Source organism: Lithobates pipiens, unplaced genomic scaffold (genome assembly GCF_037356315.1).
Source record: "Lithobates pipiens isolate NorthernLeopardFrog02 unplaced genomic scaffold, aLitPip1_a1.2 Scaffold_19, whole genome shotgun sequence".
NCBI lineage: Eukaryota > Metazoa > Chordata > Amphibia > Anura > Ranidae > Lithobates > Lithobates pipiens.
In genome coordinates this window covers 519,364,121-519,382,713 of record NW_027507764.1, presented here as the reverse complement: position 1 = coordinate 519,382,713, position 18,593 = coordinate 519,364,121, and the positions used below count along the sequence as shown (strand labels likewise).

The 18,593-nt window shown below is 49.1% G+C and overlaps 8 pseudogenes; all 8 read left to right on the top strand.

The window, feature by feature from the left end:
- The first annotated feature begins 4,061 nt into the window (after positions 1-4,061).
- LOC143998736 (5S ribosomal RNA) lies at positions 4,062-4,180 on the top strand (annotated as a pseudogene).
- Positions 4,181-4,878: 698 nt separating this feature from the next.
- On the top strand, positions 4,879-4,997 carry LOC143998628 (5S ribosomal RNA; annotated as a pseudogene).
- A 99-nt stretch (positions 4,998-5,096) lies between these two features.
- LOC143999244 (5S ribosomal RNA) lies at positions 5,097-5,215 on the top strand (annotated as a pseudogene).
- Positions 5,216-5,375: 160 nt separating this feature from the next.
- LOC143998604 (5S ribosomal RNA) lies at positions 5,376-5,494 on the top strand (annotated as a pseudogene).
- Positions 5,495-6,682: 1,188 nt separating this feature from the next.
- LOC143998487 (5S ribosomal RNA) lies at positions 6,683-6,801 on the top strand (annotated as a pseudogene).
- Positions 6,802-7,121: 320 nt separating this feature from the next.
- On the top strand, positions 7,122-7,240 carry LOC143998948 (5S ribosomal RNA; annotated as a pseudogene).
- A 9,612-nt stretch (positions 7,241-16,852) lies between these two features.
- Positions 16,853-16,971, top strand: LOC143998512 (5S ribosomal RNA; annotated as a pseudogene).
- Positions 16,972-18,164: 1,193 nt separating this feature from the next.
- LOC143998758 (5S ribosomal RNA) lies at positions 18,165-18,283 on the top strand (annotated as a pseudogene).
- The last annotated feature ends 310 nt before the right edge of the window (positions 18,284-18,593 follow it).

Genomic DNA, 18,593 nt, shown 5'->3' with positions numbered 1-18,593 from the left:
CATCTGTCGATGCGGCTGTTTCTTGCGTGAATAGAAACCTGACCTGTCCTTTGGATAATGCTCAGGTATTTAAAGATTCAACTGATAAGAAGCTGGAAACATTATTAAAAGCCTCCTTTCCATGACTGGCACTGTAGTGAAACTTACAGTCACAGCTGTGGGGTTGTGTCAGTTCCTCAAGGAACAGGTTAAGCAGATGCTTGGCCTCCTTTCCAATGAGGAAGTGGAGAATTATGCAGAAATACCTCAAATTCTGTGTTTCATGATTGATGCGATTTTGGATTCTGTCCAACAAGCATCTCGTTTGTCTCTCCTGTTGGTACACATGCGAAGGGCCCTATGGCTAAAGAATTGGGCAGCTGAGCTATCATGCAAGAAGCATTTGATTGGGTTCCGTTTAAAGGGAAACGTTTGTTTGGAGAAGAATTAGACAAATTAGTCCAAAAAATTTCAGGGGGTAAATCTACTCCCCTTCCAGTCAAAAGGAGCAAACGTCCATCATTTAGGCATTCTCTCTCTCCCGGAGCATCAAGTTCAAAGCAGTGGTGATGGCCTTCTCAACCCCCCTCTACAGGAAAGGCTCAAGGCCGGGCCCAGGGGCAGAAGAAATCCTGGGGGCGAAAGCCTGCCAAGCAGAGCCCGAAAGCTTCCTTGTGAAGGGGCGCCCCCGCTCGGCCAAGTGGGGGGAAGGCTCTTGCAGTTTGCAGAAGCCTGGCGTGAAGAGATCCGGGATGAGTGGGTGGTCTCTTCGGTATCTCTGGGCTACAAGCTGGAGTTTCAGGAGATTCCACCTTCTTGCTTTCTAAGGTCAAGGATCCCCAGGGACCCAGTAAAGCAAAGACCGCTATTCCTGGCCTTAGATCACTTACTATCCCAGGGGGTGATAGTAGAAGTGGACCCAAAAGAACAGGGTTCAGGGTTTTACTCGAATCTCTTCACCGTTCCAAAGCCAAATGGAAGTGTCAGACCTATCCTGGATCTGAAGGATCTGAACCGTTTTTTACGCATCCGGTCCTTCTGAATACAGTCAATTCGCACTGTGGTCTCCTCCCTGCAAGGGGGAGAGTTTATGGCATCAATAGACATCAAGGATGCATATCTCCATGTGCCAATTTTTCCCGCACACCAAAAGAATCTAAGGTTTGCGGTAGAGCGGCGCCATTTTCAATTTGTGGCCTTGCCGTTTAGGCTAGCTACGGCCCCTCGAGTCTTCACAAAGATTCTGGACCCTCTCTTGGCAAACCTAAGACGATTTGCTTCTCATAGAGAAAACAGTAGCGCTCCTGAACCACAGTGTTACCAGAACGCTAGAACAGCTGGAACGCCTAGGTTGGATTATAAACCTAGAAAAGTCGTCCCTACAGCCTGCTACCAGGTTGGAATACCTGGGTATGGTTATCGACACTGCTCAGGGCAAGGTGTTTCTACCAAGGCCAAAAGCCTTGGCCATTGGGGATCTGGTGCGCCTAATTCTGGGCAGAAGATCTTCCCCCATTCGGTTGTGCATGAAACTCTTAGGTAAAATGGTCGCCTCCTTCGAGGCCGCTCCATTCGCCCAGTTCCACTCAAGGCCTCTGCAAAGATTCATCCTTGCGGCTTGGAACAGGAAGCCCCAGTCCTTGGATCTTCCTATGCGTCTATCCCCAGGGACACGCAAGAGTCTCGTCTAACGAGTCTAAGAGTCTCGTTACAAACCGAGAATTTGCTGAAAGGCAAAACTTTTCTTCCTCTTCCATGGAAGATTATTATGACAAATGGCAGCCTGACAGGCTGGGGAGCAGTGTTGGAGGAGACGTGCTCGCAGTGGAAATGGTCTGTGATCGAGAAGCTATTGCCCATAAATGTCTTGGAGATCCGGGCAGTTTATATGGCTCTCATAAACTGGTCTTTCAGACTACGGGGTCTCCCTGTTCGGGTTCAGTCCGACAATGCCACAGCAGTGGCCTATATCAATCACCAGGGTGGTACCAGGAGTCTGGTTGCGCAAAAAGAGGTGAATCGCATACTTGTCTGGGCAGAAAGGCATGGAACATGCCTTTCTGCAGTCTTCATTCCAGGAGTGGAAAATTGGCAGGCAGATTTTCTGCGCCGCCAGCAGTTGTGCCTAGGAGAATAGGCTCTGCACCCCGACGTGTTTTGGAACATATGTCGCAGGTGGGGTACTCCAGACATAGATCTGTTTGCGTCCAGGTTCAACAGAAAACTGGACAAATTCGTGTCAAGGACAAGAGATACACTCGCTCAGGGGTCGAATGCTCTGACAGTTCCCTGGGATCAGTACAATTTGATTCATGCCTTCCCCCCGTGCCCGCTTCTGTCGCGGTTCCTTGGAAGAGTCTAGAGGGAAACAAAGTCACTTCTTTTGGTAGCCCCGGCTTGGCCCAGGCGACCGTGGTACGCAGAGATCATGAAGTTGGCAGTAGGCAGGCCGTAGATCCTCCCTCTCCAGCCAGATCTGCTCTCACAGGGTCCAATTTACCATCCTGCTTTACACAGTCTGAATTTGACGGTTTTGCTGCAGAGACCCACATTCTGAGAGACCGTGGGCTTTCGGGGCCAGTCCTTTCTACTCTGGTCAATGCCAGAAAGCCGGCCTCCAGGCTTATTTACTACAAAATCTGGAGGGCATATGTTTCCTGTTGTGAACTCAGGGAATGTCATCCTAGAAAGTATGTCATTAGCAGGATCTTGGCTTTCCTCCAGTCAGGCCTAGAAATGAATTTGGCCGTAAGCACTATCAAGGTGCATATTTCGGCCTTGTCAGTGTTTTTTCAGAAACCACTTGCATCACATTCCCTGCTGCGGGCTTTCATCCAGGGGGCTATGCGGATAAGGCCGCCAGTCAAACCTCCGGTATGCCCATGGGATCTGAATTTGGTTCTCTCAGCTTTGCAGGGGCAACCTTTTGAACCTTTGCATCAGGCTTCGTTAGTTCTTTTGACTAAAAAATTGGTTTTCTTGGTAGCCATATCCATGGCTAGAAGAGTGTCAGAAATAGCAGCTCTCTCCAGTAAAGAACCGTATCTAATTATTCATAAGGACCTGGTGGTAATGCGTCCCAACAGGTCCTTTCTGCCTAAGGTGGTTTCAGGATTCCATTTGAATCAAGATGTAAGCCTACCATCCTTTTTTCCGGACCCACAGTCCGCAGAAGAAGAATCTTTGCACACTTTGGATGTGGTAAGGGCAATCAGTATCTATCTTCAGGCAACTGCTCAGATAAGGAAAACTGGTTGCTTATTTATTTTGCCGAAAGGCCCTAGGAAGGGCCAGGCGGCATCAAAATCCACTCTCTCAAGGTGGATTAGACAGATTATTTCTCAGGCCTATAGTGTTAAAGGGAAGATCCCTCCTTTTCAAGTGAGAGCGCACTCAACTAGGGCTGTAAGTGCTTCTTGGGCAGTGCATCACCAGGCCTCCCTGGCTCAGATCTGTAAGGCTGCAACTTGGTCATCAGTCCACACATTCACCAGATTCTATCAGGTGGATGTCAGAGGGCAAGAGGATATCGCCTTTGGGCGCAGTGTACTGCAGGCTGCAGTTTAGGTCCTCCGGTCCTTGGCGGTCTATATATTATGATCTGTGTCTCCCTCCCCTCAATCTGAGCATTGCTTTGGGTCATCCCACTATGTAATGAAGCTCCTGTGTCCCGTGATGTATGATCAAGAAAATAGGATTTTTATATACAGCTTACCTGTAAAATCCTTTTCTTGAGAGTACATCACGGGACACAGGGCTCCCACCCCTCTTGGGTTTTACGTGGTTTCCTATTGCTTTGCTACAAAACTGAGGTGCCCCCCATATGGGAGGGGTTATATAGGGGAGGAATTGTCCTTAATTTGGGGTTAACCAGTGTCCAATCACCAGAGGTGCCTATATAACCCACTATGTAATGAAGCTCCTGTGTCCCGTGATGTACTCTCAAGAAAAGGATTTTACAGGTAAGCTGTATATAAAAATCCTATTTTTTATGTTGTTGGCGTTGACCTGTTTTTTTTCGCTTGTTTCCCAAGATGACCATCTTGGCGTTTGTCAAGAGGGTGAGAGTGCCCAAAGAAAGTGCCTACGGCCAAATCACCCTGAAAGTGCCCGATGTTGTCTGATCTCGGAGGCTAAGCATTGTCGGGCCTGATTAGTAACTGGATGGGAGACCGACTGGGAATACCAGGTGCCGTAGGCTTCCTTTTATGCTGTTGGCGTTGACATGTTTTTTTTTTCCGCTTGTTTCCCAAGGTGACCATCTTGGTATTTGTCAAGAGGGCTGAGAGAGCCCAAAGAAATCTCCTACGGCCACATCACCCTGAAAGCGCCCGATCTCATCTGATCTCAGAGGCTAAGCAGGGTCCGGTCTGGATAGTACCTAATTACAGGTGCCGTAGGAATGTTTTTATATTATTGGCTTTGACCTGTTTTTTTTCCGCTTGTTTCCCAAGGTGACCATTTTAGCATCTGTCAAGAGTTTTGAGTATGTCCCGAAGCGTTCGCCTAAGGCCACATCACCCTGAAAGTGCCCGATCTCAGAGGCTAAGCAGGGTCAGGGTCAGATGGGAGACCGCCAGGGTCTATGCTGTTGGTGTTGACCTGTTTTTTTTTCACTTTTTTCCCAAGATGACCATCTTGGCATTTGTCAAGAGGGTTGAGAGTGTCTGAATAGAACACCTATGGCCACATCACCCTGAAAGCGCACAATCTCATCTGATCTCAGAGGCCTAGCAGTGTACGGCCTGGTTAATACCAGGATAGGAGAACGTCTGGGAATAACAGGTGCCGTAGGCTTCTTTTTATGTTATTGGCCTTGACCTGTTTTTTTTTTTCACTTGTTTCCCAAAGTGACCATCTTGGCATTTGTCAAGAGGGTTGAGAGTGCCCGAAGAGATCACCTACGGCCCCATCACCCTGAAAGCGCCCAATCTCGTCTGATCTCGGAGGCTAAACAGTGTCAGGCCTGGTTAGTACCTGGATGGGAGACTGCCTGGGAATACCAGGTGCCATAGGCTTCTTTTTATGTTGTTGGCTTTGACCTGTTTTTATCGCTTGTTTCTGAAGGCGACCATCTTGGCGTTTGTCAAGAGTGTTGGGCGTGTCTTGAAGAGAATGCTTACGGCCATATCACCCTGAAAGCACCCGATCTCATCTGATTTCAGAGACTAAGCAGTGTCAGGCCTGGTAAGTACCTGGATGGGAGACTGCCTGGGAAGACCAGGTGCCATAGAAGGATCTGGCCTGGTTAGTGTCTTGATTGGGAGATCGCCTGGGAATACCGGATGCCGTAGGCTTCGTTTTATGTTGTTGGCTTTGACCTGTTTTTTTTAGCTTGTTTCCCAAGGTGAGCATCTTGGCCTTTGTCAAGAGGCTTCAGAGTGCTCAAAGAGAGTGCCTACGGCCAAATCACCCTGAGAGAGCCCAATCTCATCTGATCTTGGAGGCTAAGCAGCGATGGGCCTGGTTAGTACCTGGACGGGAGACAGCCTGGGAATACAAGGTGCCGTAGGCTTCTCATTATGTTGTCGGCGTTGACCTGTTTTTTTTCCCTTTTTTCCCAAGGTGACCATCTTGCCATTTGTCAAGAGGGTTGAGAGTGCACAAAGAAATTGCCTACGGGCACAACACCCTGAAAGCACCCAATCTCGTCTGGTCTCAGAGGCTAAGCAGGGTTGGGCCTGGTTTGTACCTGGATGGGAGACCGCCTGGGTTTTCCAGATGCCGCAGGCTTCTTTTTATGTTGTTGGTGTTGACCTGTTTTTTTTCGCTTGTTTCCCAAAGTGATTATCTTGGCATTTGTCAAGAGGGTAGAGAGTGCTTAAAGAGATCGCTTAGAGCAGCATCACCCTGAAAGAGCATCACCCTGAAAGCACCCTATCTCTTCTGATCTCGGAGGCTAAGAAGGGTTGGGCCTAGTTAGTACTTGAATGGGAGATGGCCTTGGAATACCAGGTGCCATATTCTTCTTTTCATGTTGTTGGCGTTGACCTGTTTTTTTTTTGCTTGTTTCCCAGGGTGACTATCTTGGCATTTTTCAAGAGGGATGAGAGTGCTCAAAGAGATTGCCTATGGGCACATCACCCTGAAAGCACCCAATCTCCTCTGATCTCAGAGGCTAGAAAGGGTCGTGCCTTGTTAATACCTGGATGGGAGACCGCCTGGGAATACTAGGTGCTGTAGGCTTCTTTTTATGTTGTTGGCGTTGACTTGATTTTTTGTTTGCTTCCCAAGGTGACCATCTTGGCGTTTGTCAAGAGGGTTGAGCGTGCCTGAAAAAAATCTACTATAGCTGCATCACAATGAAAGAGCCCAATCTCATTTGATCTCAGAGGCTAAGCAGGGTTGGGACCTGGTTAGTACCTGGATGGGAGACCGCCTGGGATTTCTCAATGCCATAGGCTTTTTTTTTAAGTTGTTGCTTGATTCCCAAGGTGACCATCTTGGCGTTTGTCAAAAGTGTTGAAAGTGCCTGAAGGGATTGCCTACGGGCACATCACCCTGAAAGCACCCGATCTCATTTGATGTTGGAGGCTAAGAAGAGTCGGGCTTTGTTAGTACGTGGATGGGAGACCGCCTGGGAATACCAGGTGTCGAAGGCTTCTTTTTATGTTGTTGGCGTTGACCTGTTTTTTTTTTAGCTTGTTTCCCAAGGTCACCATCTTGGTGTTTGTCAAGAGGGTTGAGAGTGCTTGAAGAGATTGCCTATGGCCACATCACTCTGAAAGCACCCAATCTTGTCTGATCTTGGAGGCTAAGAAGAGTCAGGCCTGGTTAGTACCTGGATGGGAGACCACCTGGGAATACCAGTTATTGTAGGCTTCTTTTATGTTGTTGGCATTGATTTGTTTGTTTTTTTCCGCTTGTTTCCCAAGGTGACCATCTTGGCATTTGTCAAGAGGGTTGAGAGTGCCCAAAGAGATCGCTTACAGCAGCATCTCCCTGAAAAAGCCCTATCTCTTCTCATCTCTGAGGCTAAGAAGCGTTGGGCCTAGTTAGTACCTGGATGGGAGATGGCGTTGGAATACCAGGTGCCGTATTCTTCTTTTTATGTTGTTGACATTGACCTGTCTTTTTTCGCTTGTATCTCAAGGTGACTATCTTGACATTTGTCAAGAGGGTTGAGAGTGCCCAAAGAGATTGCATATGGGCACATAACCCTGAAAGCGCCCGATCTCCTCTGATCTCAGAGGCTAAACAGGGTTGGGCCTTGCTAGTACCTGGATTGGAGACAACCTGGGAATACTAGGTGCTGTAGGCTTCTTTTTATGTTGTTGGCATTGACTTGTTTTTGGTTTGTTTGTTTACCAAGGTGACCATCTTGGTGTTTGTCAAGAGGGTTGAGAGTGCCTGAAGAGCTTGCCTATGGCCACATAACCCTGAAAGCACCAGATCTCGTCTGATCTCAGAGACTAAACAGGGTCGGCCCTTGTTAATACCTGGATGAGAGACCACCTGGGAATACTAGGTGCTGTAGACTAATCCATCCAGAGGGGGGGTGGGGCCGTCATTCCCAATTTTCCACTTTTTCCAAAAGAGAGAGTGGGTGGAGGGGGTGAGAGATAGGGGAGGAAGGCAGAAAAGAGAAGGGGTGAAAGATCAGGAAAGGAGAAGAGGGGACGAGACACAATGGCAGCCACTGTCCAAGGGGCCAGTCAAGGAAAGCTCAGAGCACTAAGGTGATAGCAGGCGACATCCTTCCAGCGAGAATATAAAGGTATTCCAGATGTCCCAGGTTTGTTTAAAAAATTCTTGTTTACCTTGTGATGTGAGGATCAAGTCCTCCATTTTTTTTAATGTCCTCTATTTTCCTAAGCCAGTGAGTAATGAAAGGGGGGGAACATTTTTTCCAATTGAGAGGGATGCAGGATTTCGCCGCATTTATCACATGTCGTAAAATTGATTTTTTTGTACTTCTTAATGGGAATCTGTGAATGGTGCAAGAGAAAGAATGCAGCCTCTTCCGGGATGGAGAAGTCTGTGAATTTTTGTGTTATGCATCGGATCTCTGTCCAGAAGTCCACCAAGCTGGGGCAGGACCAAAAAATGTGGAGCAACGTGCCCTCTTCTTCTCCAAACCTCCAGCATATGTTCGAGGAAGAGGGGAAACATTTATGCAGCTTTGATGGTGTCAAATACCACCTGGTGAGAAGTTTAAAATTTGTACACTGTGTGGTCATTGTTGTGGATGTCTTGTGACATTATGTTTTCATATAAAAACTTTTTCTGATAAAAAAAAAAGATATGGGGGGTCCCATCTGTCGATGCGGCTGTTTCTTGCGTGAATAGAAACCTGACCTGTCCTTTGGATAATGCTCAGGTATTTAAAGATCCAACTGATAAGAAGCTGGAACCATTATTAAAAGCCTCCTTTCCGGGGGGCGTGGCCTGAGCTGCAATGGAGTTGGACGTCTGCAGTAGGAGCTCCGCTCATCCACACTCCTGCAACCTCCATCCTGCAACATCCTGCCTTGGTACTGTGCCTGGACGTCCCTGCCTTCTCCCCCGCAATACTCCTGGAGCCATCCGCCCGTTCGGGCGCTGCGCGGAGCCGTTCTGGTAGGATTTCCCCGTTCGGGGACGGCCTGTAGGAAGGTCCGTGGCTTCGACCTAGGCGCCGGAGCGGCGGCCATCTTGCTACACCCGGCGGCGGCTCTCCGGCCTCCCCAGCCCCCTAGGCTACTCCAGAGCTGCCCCGCAGCACTCCCGGCTGCCGGATCGCCCTCGGCCGCGGGTGTGGGACCTATTTTTCGGACGGAGACCGGTGGGACAGTCCGCGGCTTCGGCCTGGTCCCTCTGCCGGCGGCCATCTTGCTACACCCGAGGCGGCCTCTACATTTATGACTGCCTGCAAACTTGCATCTCTCTGCTGTGGCCACCGATTGCTTTCTACCACCTGTGAAGTGCCCCTTTATCTTCCTGCGACTGGTGGGACAGCCTGTGGGACCGGCCTGGGCCTAGGAGCAGTGGCCATCTTGCTATACCCGCTGAGGTACTGTGCCCAGTGATCTGTAACCCCCTGACCGTCCTGTCCCCGGTTTATTCCCGCTGCAGCCGCTGATCCTTTTGAACACAGTCCATAACCTTAATTGCGGCACTGTACAGCTGTTGTGAGCGGGGAATTTAAGAGGTTGGCCTAATACACAGCGGCCATATTGGAACACCTCGGACCACTTCTGGACCATGTCCCCTCCTAAAAAGTCAGCCGAGGCCGCTGACAAGCTTGCCAGGTACCGCCGCCATGAGGAGGAGCACCGGGCCAGGGATGGCGCCAGAGCTCCCTCTGACGCAGACCACTCTGCGTCAGCCACTAACCAAGTCTTCGATGCCATCGCCCTGTGCCAGAGCACGCTCACCTCCAAAATTGAGGAGGTTAAAATTGATGTGTCCCTCATCCAGCAAGACCTCTCCACCCTCCGGGACCGCGTGGCGGAGACAGAGACCCGCATCAGTAGAGCTGAGGACATCATACATCCCCTGCAACACACCACTGACGAGGTACGCCGCCAGTTGCAACAGCTTAGCGCAAAACAGGACGACATGGAGAACCGCCTTCGGAGGTGCAATCTCCGCTTTATTGGCCTCCCTGAGTCGGCTGAGGGCAGCGACCCGGCGGGTTTCCTTGAAAATCTCCTGACCTCCACCTTCGGCAGAGAGGCATTTTCAGTGATGTTCGCGGTGGAGAGGGCCCATCGCATTCCTGCTCGTCCTCCTCCCCAGGGAGCCCCACCGCGCACCTTGATAGCGAAATTTCTTAATTTCCGGGACCGCGACAAAATCCTCCGCCTGACCAGAGAAAGGGGTAATATCCCTCATACCAATACGCATGTGGCAGTATTTCCAGACTTCTCCAGTGAGGTACAGCGGCAGCGCTCCAGGTTTCAGGATGTTAAACTACGCCTTCGTGTTCTACACCTCAAATACGCAATGTTGTATCCTGCGAAGCTTTGCGTGGAACACGAGGGCCGAACCCTCTTTTTTGAAGATCCTGCACTGGCGTCCACCTGGATTGACCAGAGGGAACACCGAGACTGAACATGCTACCCTACCTGGGCGCCCATGACTTTTTGATTAAGCCGTTGATGGGCCCATTACAACTGACGGCCCTTTGCGGAACCTGGGGGCTAACCCGGAAATTCCTTTAACGCTAGTTCCGGCTCTTACAGCATGCTTATCGACTCCGGGCGACCTTGCCGGCATGCGCTCCCTGCCTCCTTTATACCTGCAGAGCGCCTGGGGAAGACCGTAGGCTACGCGACGTCCACACCTTTTCTACTATACTTTAAGCAATCATCCCTATGGCGGGCGGAGCTACCCCCTGCTCAGCCATGATGGTGTTACACCTTTTTGGCTCCTACTCCCCAAGCACCCTTCAGAGAAGACGTCAGACTACGTGCCTCTAAACATTGAACCCCTGTATACCCTGATCAAGAACAAGACACAAACCTGGGCCAGACTACCTCTAGGTGTTATGGGACACATCAGTCTGGTCAAAATGATACTTCTACCTAAGATACTTTATTTGGTGTGGCATGCACCCCTATACATACCACAAAAGTTTTTCAAAACAATCGAATGAATTCTTAATTCATTTGTATGGGGTCACAGCAGACACAAATTGTCTTGGAAAATTCTGAAGAATCCAACGATATTGGGAGGGGCTGCTCTTCCAGATTTCCAGGATTACTATCTTGCCTCCCAATTGTCCCACTTTTATCATTTTGACAAGAGCGAGCTACCAAGATACCAGACACTACTTTGCCAACGTCCGGGCGACCCGGCCCATACCCCACTTCAGTCGGTCCCCTGGGGCCTCATTGTCAGGACATTCCCCCCATCACAAAGTAGACATGCTCACACATCACTGGAGGATCTGGCGGACGGCCCTGAAAAAAATCGGGACCCCGCAGGTCCATTCCTATACACCTCTCTGGTTCAACACTCATTTGCCCGAACTGTTGTCCGTTCCAGACCCCGCGGTCTGGATACGTTATGGGATCCTATACGTGCACCAAACTATGACTAACGCTGGGCTCAAATCATTTCAAACATTAAAGGAAGAATTCTCACTCCCTAACCATGTCCTTTTCAGGTACTTACAGCTCCGACATGCTTTATAGACTCAATTCGCCGGCTCCAACCCAACCCTGACAGTCCCTCCTATAGTTGATATAATTAAAGGTGATGAGCCAACCAGGTTGATTTCCGCCCTCTACTCCACCATCCGTCTCCCAGGCACCGTGACATTGGCATATGCTGCTAAGACCCGATGGGAGGTGGATTTTGGAATAATTGAGGATGAGGAGTGGGATGAAGTCTTGGGGGATGTGAAGAGAGTTTCCCCCAAGCTGTCGGACCGCCTTACGCAGTTGTACATCATTCATAGGACATACTTGACTCCCCAGAGGATAGCACGGTTTAAACCAATGTATAATCCGGGATGCCGCTTATGCGACCACACCCCAGGCGCCTTCTATCACCTCATATGGTCCTGTCCGGTTATCCAAACATACTGGATACAGGTGATTCGCTTTCTCCATGATCGGATGGGCTCTCCTGCTAGCCTTGACCCGAAGATGTGCCTGCTTGGTCTGTTGCCGGAGTTAGACGCTGACAAACCTCTTCGCACCTTTTTACATGAAACGCTGTTCCTGGCGAGAAAAGGGATTGCTCGTGGCTGGATGCAGGCCCTCCCCCCCACGGTCCAGTGCTGGAAGAAGGAGATCAACGATACCCTTCCATATAAGAAATTGATTTATGCACATAGAGGATGTCCACTTAAATATGAGCAGATCTGGGGTAGATGGTTGGAAGATGGGGAGACATGTACCTGATTTGCTGCTATATTGCTCCCTTACCCCCCTCCCCCCTCTGCCTCTCCCTTTCTGTGTATCTTCCACCCATTGGGCCTCCTCTTATTATTTTCCTCTCCTCCTCCTTCCCCCCCCTTTTCAGTTACTTTTGTATTAATTTTCTCTTTTTTTTTTCTCTGCTTGCTCCCCCTACCCCGGCTGATACACAATGGCTCTATAATGACTTTGCCAATGATGAGTGTTTATTTTTCTACAGCACAGATAATCTACTGTACTCATATAGGCAATACTGCCTTGGCCATGTTGGCCTATGTTACCCTCTGTACCGATGGCATGTTTGCTATGTCTGCTTTTTACCCTGTTTTCTGCTCCTTTCAATAAAGTTTGTTTTTCAATAAAAAAAAAAAAAGCCTCCTTTTCCATGACTGGCGCTGTAGTGCAACCTACAGTCGCAGCTGTGGGGTTGTGTCAGTTCCTCAACGAACAGGTTAAGCAGATGCTTGGCCTCCTTCCCAGTGAGGAAGTGGAGAATTATGCAGAAATACCTCAAATTCTGTGTTTCATGATTGATGCGATTTTGGATTCTGTCCAACAAGCATCTCGTTTGTCTCTCCTGTTGGTACACATGCGAAGGGCCCTATGGCTAAAGAATTGGGCAGCTGAGCTATCATGCAAGAAGCATTTGATTGGGTTCCCGTTTAAAGGGGAATGTTTGTTTGGAGAAGAATTAGACAAATTCGTCCAAAAAATTTCAGGGGGTAAATCTACTCTCCTTTCAGTCAAAAGGAGCAAACGTCCATCATTTAGGCGTTCTCTTTCTCCCAGAGCATCAAGCTCTAAGCAGTGGCGACGGCCTTCTCAACCCCCCTCTCCAAGAAAGGCTCAAGGCCGGGCCCAGGGGCAGAAGAAATCCTGGGGGCGAAAGCCTGCCAAGCAGAGCCCGAAAGCTTCCTTGTGAAGGGGCGCCCCCGCTCGGCCAAGTGGGGGGAAGGCTCCTGCAGTTTGCAGAAGCCTGGCAGGAAGAGATCCGGGACGAGTGGGTGGTCTCTTCGGTATCTCTGGGCTACAAGCTGGAGTTTCAGGAGATTCCACCTTCTCGCTTTCTAAGGTCAAGGATCCCCAGGGACCCAGTAAAGCAAAGACCGCTATTTCTGGCCTTAGATCACTACTATCCCAGAGGGTGATAGTAGAAGTGGACCCAAAAGAACAGGGTTCAGGGTTTTACTCGAATCTCTTCACCGTTCCAAAGCCAAATGGAAGTGTCAGATCTATCCTGGATCTGAAGGATCTGAACCAGTTTTTACGCATCCGGTCCTTCTGAATACAGTCAATTTGCACTGTGGTCTCCTCCCTGCAAGGGGGAGAGTTTATGGCATCAATAGACATCAAGGATGCATATCTCCATGTGCCAATTTTTCCCGCACACCAAAAGTATCTAAGGTTCGCGGTAGAGCGGCGCCATTTTCAATTTGTGGCCTTGCCGTTCGGGCTAGCTACGGCCCCTCGAGTCTTCACAAAGATTCTGGACCCTCTCTTGGCAAACCTAAGAGCTCAGGGTATATCCGTCATGGCTTATCTAGACTATTTGCTTCTCATAGAGAAAACAGTAGCGCTCCTGAACCACCGTGTTACCAGAACGCTAGAACACCTGGAACGCCTAGGTTGGATTATAAACCTAGAAAAGTCGTCCCTACAGCCTGCTACCAGGTTGGAATACCTGGGTATGGTTATCGACACTGCTCAGGGCAAGGTGTTTCTACCAAGGCCAAAAGCCTTGGCCATTGGGGATCTGGTGCGCCTAATTCTGGGCAGAAGATCTTCCCCCATTCGGTTGTGCATGAGACTATTATGCCCCGTACACACGACCGGACTTTTCAACATCCAAAGTCTGACGGAATGATTCCGGCAGACTATTCCATCGTGTGTGGGCTGCAACGGACTTTTGATTCGCAAAAGTCTGACAGACTTTAGAAATGGAACATGCTTCAAATTCTTCCGACAGAACTCTGCCGGACCCAGTTCCTACCGAGAAATTCGCTAGTGTGTATGCTATTTCGACGGACTAAAACCGACGCTAGTGCAGCTATTGGCTACTGGCTATGAACTTCCTTATTCGAGTCGAGTCGTACGTCATCACGTTCGAATCCATCGGAGTTTGGTGTGATTGTGTGTGCCCAAGTCCGCTCATTCGGAAAGTCAGTCAGAACTCTGCCGGAACTCCGTCAGAACTCCTTCGAAAGTCTGTCGGACATAAGTCTGGTCGTGTGTACGCGGCTTTAGGGAAAATGGTCGCCTCCTTCTAAACCGTTCCATTCGCCCAACTGCAAAGATGCATCCTTGCCGCTTGGAACAGGAAGCCCCAGTCCTTGGATCTTCCTATGCGTCTATCCCCAGGGACACGCAAGAGCCTCGTCTGGTGGTTACAAACCGAGAATTTGCTGAAAGGCAAAACTTTTCTTCCTCTTCCATGGAAGATTATTATGACAAATGGCAGCCTGACAGGCTGGGGAGCAGTGTTGGAGGAGACATGCTCGCAGTGGAAATGGTCTGCGATCGAGAAGCTATTGCCCATAAATGTCTTGGAGATCCGGGCAGTTTATATGGCTCTCATAAACTGGTCGTTCAGACTACGGGGTCTCCCTGTTCGGGTTCAGTCCGACAATGCCACAGCAGTGGCCAATATCAATCACCAGGGCAGTACCAGGAGTCTGGTTGCGCAAAAAGAGGTGAATCGCATACTTGTCTGGGCAGAAAGGCATGTTTCATGCCTTTCTGCAGTCTTCATTCCAGGAGTGGAAAATTGGCAAGCAGATTTTCTGTGCTGCCAGCAGTTGTGCCCAGGAGAATGGGCTCTGCACCCCGACGTGTTTTGGAACATATGTCGCAGGTGGGGTACTCCAGACGTAGATCTGTTTGCGTCCAGGTTCAACAGAAAACTGGACAAATTTGTGTCAAGGACAAGAGATACACTCGCTCAGGGGTCGGATACTCTGACAGTTCCCTGGGATCAGTACAATTTGATTCATGCCTTCCCCCCGTGCCCGCTTCTGTCGCGGTTCCTGGGAAGAGTCAAGAGGGAAACAAAGTCGCTTCTTTTGGTAGCCCTGGCTTGGTATGCAGAGATCATGAAGTTGGCAGTAGGCAGGCCGTGGATCCTCCCTCTCCGGCCAGATCTGCTCTCACAGGGTCCAATTTACCATCCTGCTTTACACAGTCTGAATTTGACGGTTTGGCTGCTGAGACCCACATTCTGAGAGACCGTGGGCTTTCGGGGCCAGTCCTTTCTACTCTGGTCAATGCCAGAAAGCCAGCCTCCAGGCTTATTTACTACAAAATCTGGAGGGCATATGTTTCCTGTTGTGAACTCAGGGAATGTCATCCTAGAAAGTATGTCATTAGCAGGATCTTGGCCTTCCTCCAGTCAGGCCTATAAATTAATTTGGCCGTAAGCACTATCAAGGTGCATATTTCGGCCTTGTCAGTGTTTTTTCAGAAACCACTTGCATCGCATTCCCTGGTGCGGGCTTTCATCCAGGGGGCTATGCGGATAAGGCCGCCAGTCAAACCTCCGGTATGTCCATGGGATCTGAATTTGGTTCTCTTAGCTTTGCAGGGGCAACCTTTTGAACCTTTGCATCAGGCTTCGTTAGTTCTTTTGACTAAAAAATTGGTTTTCTTGGTAGCCATATCCACGGCTAGAAGAGTGTCAGAACTAGCAGCTCTCTCCAGTAAAGAACCGTATCTAATTATTCATAAGGACCTGGTGGTAATGCGTCCCAACAGTTCCTTTCTGCCTAAGGTGGTTTCAGGATTCCATTTGAATCAAGATGTAAGCCTACCATCCTTTTTTCCGGACCCACAGTCCGCAGAAGAAGAATCTTTGCACACTTTGGATGTGGTAAGGGCAATCGGTATCTATCTTCAGGCAACTGCTCAGATAAGGAAAACTGATTGCTTATTTATTTTGCCGGAAGGCCCTAGGAAGGGTCAGGTGGCATCAAAATTCACTCTCTCAAGGTCGATTAGACAGATTATTTCTCAGGCCTATAGTGTTAAAGGGAAGATCCCTCCTTTTCAAGTGAAAGCGCACTCAACTAGGGCTGTAAGTGCTTCTTGGGCAGTGCATCACCAGGCCTCCCTGGCTCAGATCTGTAAGGCTGCAACTTGGTCATCAGTCCACACATTCACCAGATTATATCAGGTGGATGTCAGAGGGCAAGAGGATATCGCCTTTGGGCGCAGTGTACTGCAGGCTGCAGTTTAGGTCCTCCGGTCCTTGGCGGTCTATATATTATGATCTGTGTCTCCCTCCCCTCAATGTGAGCATTGCTTTGGGTCATCCCACTATGTAATGAAGCTCCTGTGTCCCGTGATGTATGATCAAGAAAATAGGATTTTTATATACAGCTTACCTGTAAAATCCTTTTCTTGAGAGTACATCACGGGACACAGAGCTCCCACCCCTCTTGGGTTTTACGTGGTTTCCTATTGCTTTGCTACAAAACTGAGGTGCCTCCCATATGGGAGGGGTTATATAGGGGAGGAATTCTCCTTAATTGGGGGTTAACCAGTGTCCAATCACCAGATGTGCCTATATAACCCACTATGTAATGAAGCTCCTGTGTCCCGTGATGTACTCTCAAGAAAAGGATTTTACAGGTAAGCTGTATATAAAAATCCTATTTTTTATGTTGTTGGATTTGACCTTTTTTTTTTCGCTTGTTTCTCAAGGCGACCATCTTGGCATTTGTCAAGAGGGTTGGGCGTGTCTTGAAGAGAACGCTTACAGCCACATCACCCTGAAAGCACCCGATCTCGTCTGATTTCAGAGGCTAAGCAGTGTCAGGCCTGGTTAGTACCTGGATGGGAGACTGCCTGGGAAGACCAGGTGCCATAGAAGGATCTGGCCTGGTTAGTGTCTTGATTGAGAGATCGCCTTGGAATACTGGATGCCGTAGGCTTCTTTTTATGTTGTTGGCTTTGACCTGTTTTTATTAGCTTGTTTCCCAAGGTGAGCATCTTGGCCTTTGTCAAGAGGCTTCAGAGTGCCCAAAGAGAGTGCCTACAGCCAAATCACCCTGAGAGAGCCCAATCTCATCTGATCTCGGAGGCTAAGCAGCGATGGGCCTGGTTAGTACCTGGATGGGAGACAGCCTGGGAATACCAGGTGCCGTAGGCTTCTCATTATGTTGTCGGCGTTGACCTGTTTTTTTTTCCCTTTTATCCCAAGGTGACCATCTTGCCATTTGTCAAGAGGGTTGAGAGTGCACAAAGAAATTGCCTATGGGCACAACACCCTGAAAGCACCCAATCTCGTCTGGTCTCAGAGGCTAAGCAGGGTTGGGCCTGATTTGTACCTGGATGGGAGACCACCTGGGTTTTCCAGATGCCGCAGGCTTCTTTTTATGTTGTTGGTGTTGACCTGTTTTTTTTCCGCTTGTTTCCCAAAGTGATCATCTTGGCATTTGTCAAGAGGGTTGAGAGTGCCCAAAGAGATCGCTTACAGCAGCATCACCCTGAAAGCACCCTATCTCTTCTGATCTTGGAGGCTAAGAAGGGTTGGGCCTAGTTAGTACTTGAATGGGAGACGGCCTTGGAATACCAGGTGCCATATTCTTCATTTCATGTTGTTGGCGTTGACCTGTTTTTTTTCGCTTGTTTCCCAGGGTGACTAACTTGGCATTTTTCAAGAGGGATGAGAGTGCCCAAAGAGATTGCCTATGGGCACATCACCCTGAAAGCACCCAATCTCCTCTGATCTCAGAGGCTAGAAAGGGTCGCGCTTGGTAATACCTGGATGGGAGACCGCCTGGGAATACTAGGTGCTGTAGGCTTCTTTTTATGTTGTTGGCGTTGACTTGATTTTTTGTTTGCTTCCCAAGGTGACCATCTTGGCGTTTGTCAAGAGGGTTGAGCGTGCCTGAAAAAATCTACTATGGCCGCATCACCCTGAAAGAGCCCAATCTCATTTGATCTCAGAGGCTAAGCAGGGTTGGGACCTGGTTAGTATCTGGATGGGAGACTGCCTGGGATTTCTCAATGGCATAGGCTTTTTTTTTTAAGTTGTTGGCATTGACTTAGTTTTTTTTTGCTTGTTTCCCAAGGTGACCATCTTGGCGTTTGTCAAGCGGGTTGAAAGTGCCTGAAGGGATTGCCTACAGGCACATCACCCTGAACGCACCTGATCTCGTTTAATGTTGGAGGCTAAGAAGAGTCGGGCCTTGTTAGTACGTGGATGGGAGACCGCCTGGGATTACCAGGTGTCGTAGGCTTCTTTTTATGTTGTTGGCGTTGACCTGTTTTTTTTTAGCTTGTTTCCCAAGGTCACCATCTTGGTGTTTGTCAAGAGGGTTGAGAGTGCCTGAAGAGATTGCCTATGGCCACATCACTCTGAAAGCACCCAATCTTGTCTGATCTTGGAGGCTAAGAAGAGTCAGGCCTGGTTAGTACCTGGATGGGAGACCACCTGGGAATACCAGTTATTGTAAGCTTCTTTTTATGTTGTTGGCGTTGATTCGTTTTTTTTCCCGCTTGTTTCCCAAGGTGACCATCTTGGCATTTGTCAAGAGGGTTGAGAGTGCCCAAAGAGATCGCTTACAACAGCATCACCCTGAAAGAGCCCTATCTCTTCTCATCTCTGAGGCTAAGAAGGGTTGGGCCTAGTTAGTACCTGTATGGGAGATGGCGTTGGAATACCAGGTGCCGTATTCTTCTTTTTATGTTGTTGACATTGACCTGTCTTTTTTCCCAAGGTTGGGCCTTGCTAGTACCTGGATTGGAGACCACCTGGGAATACTAGGT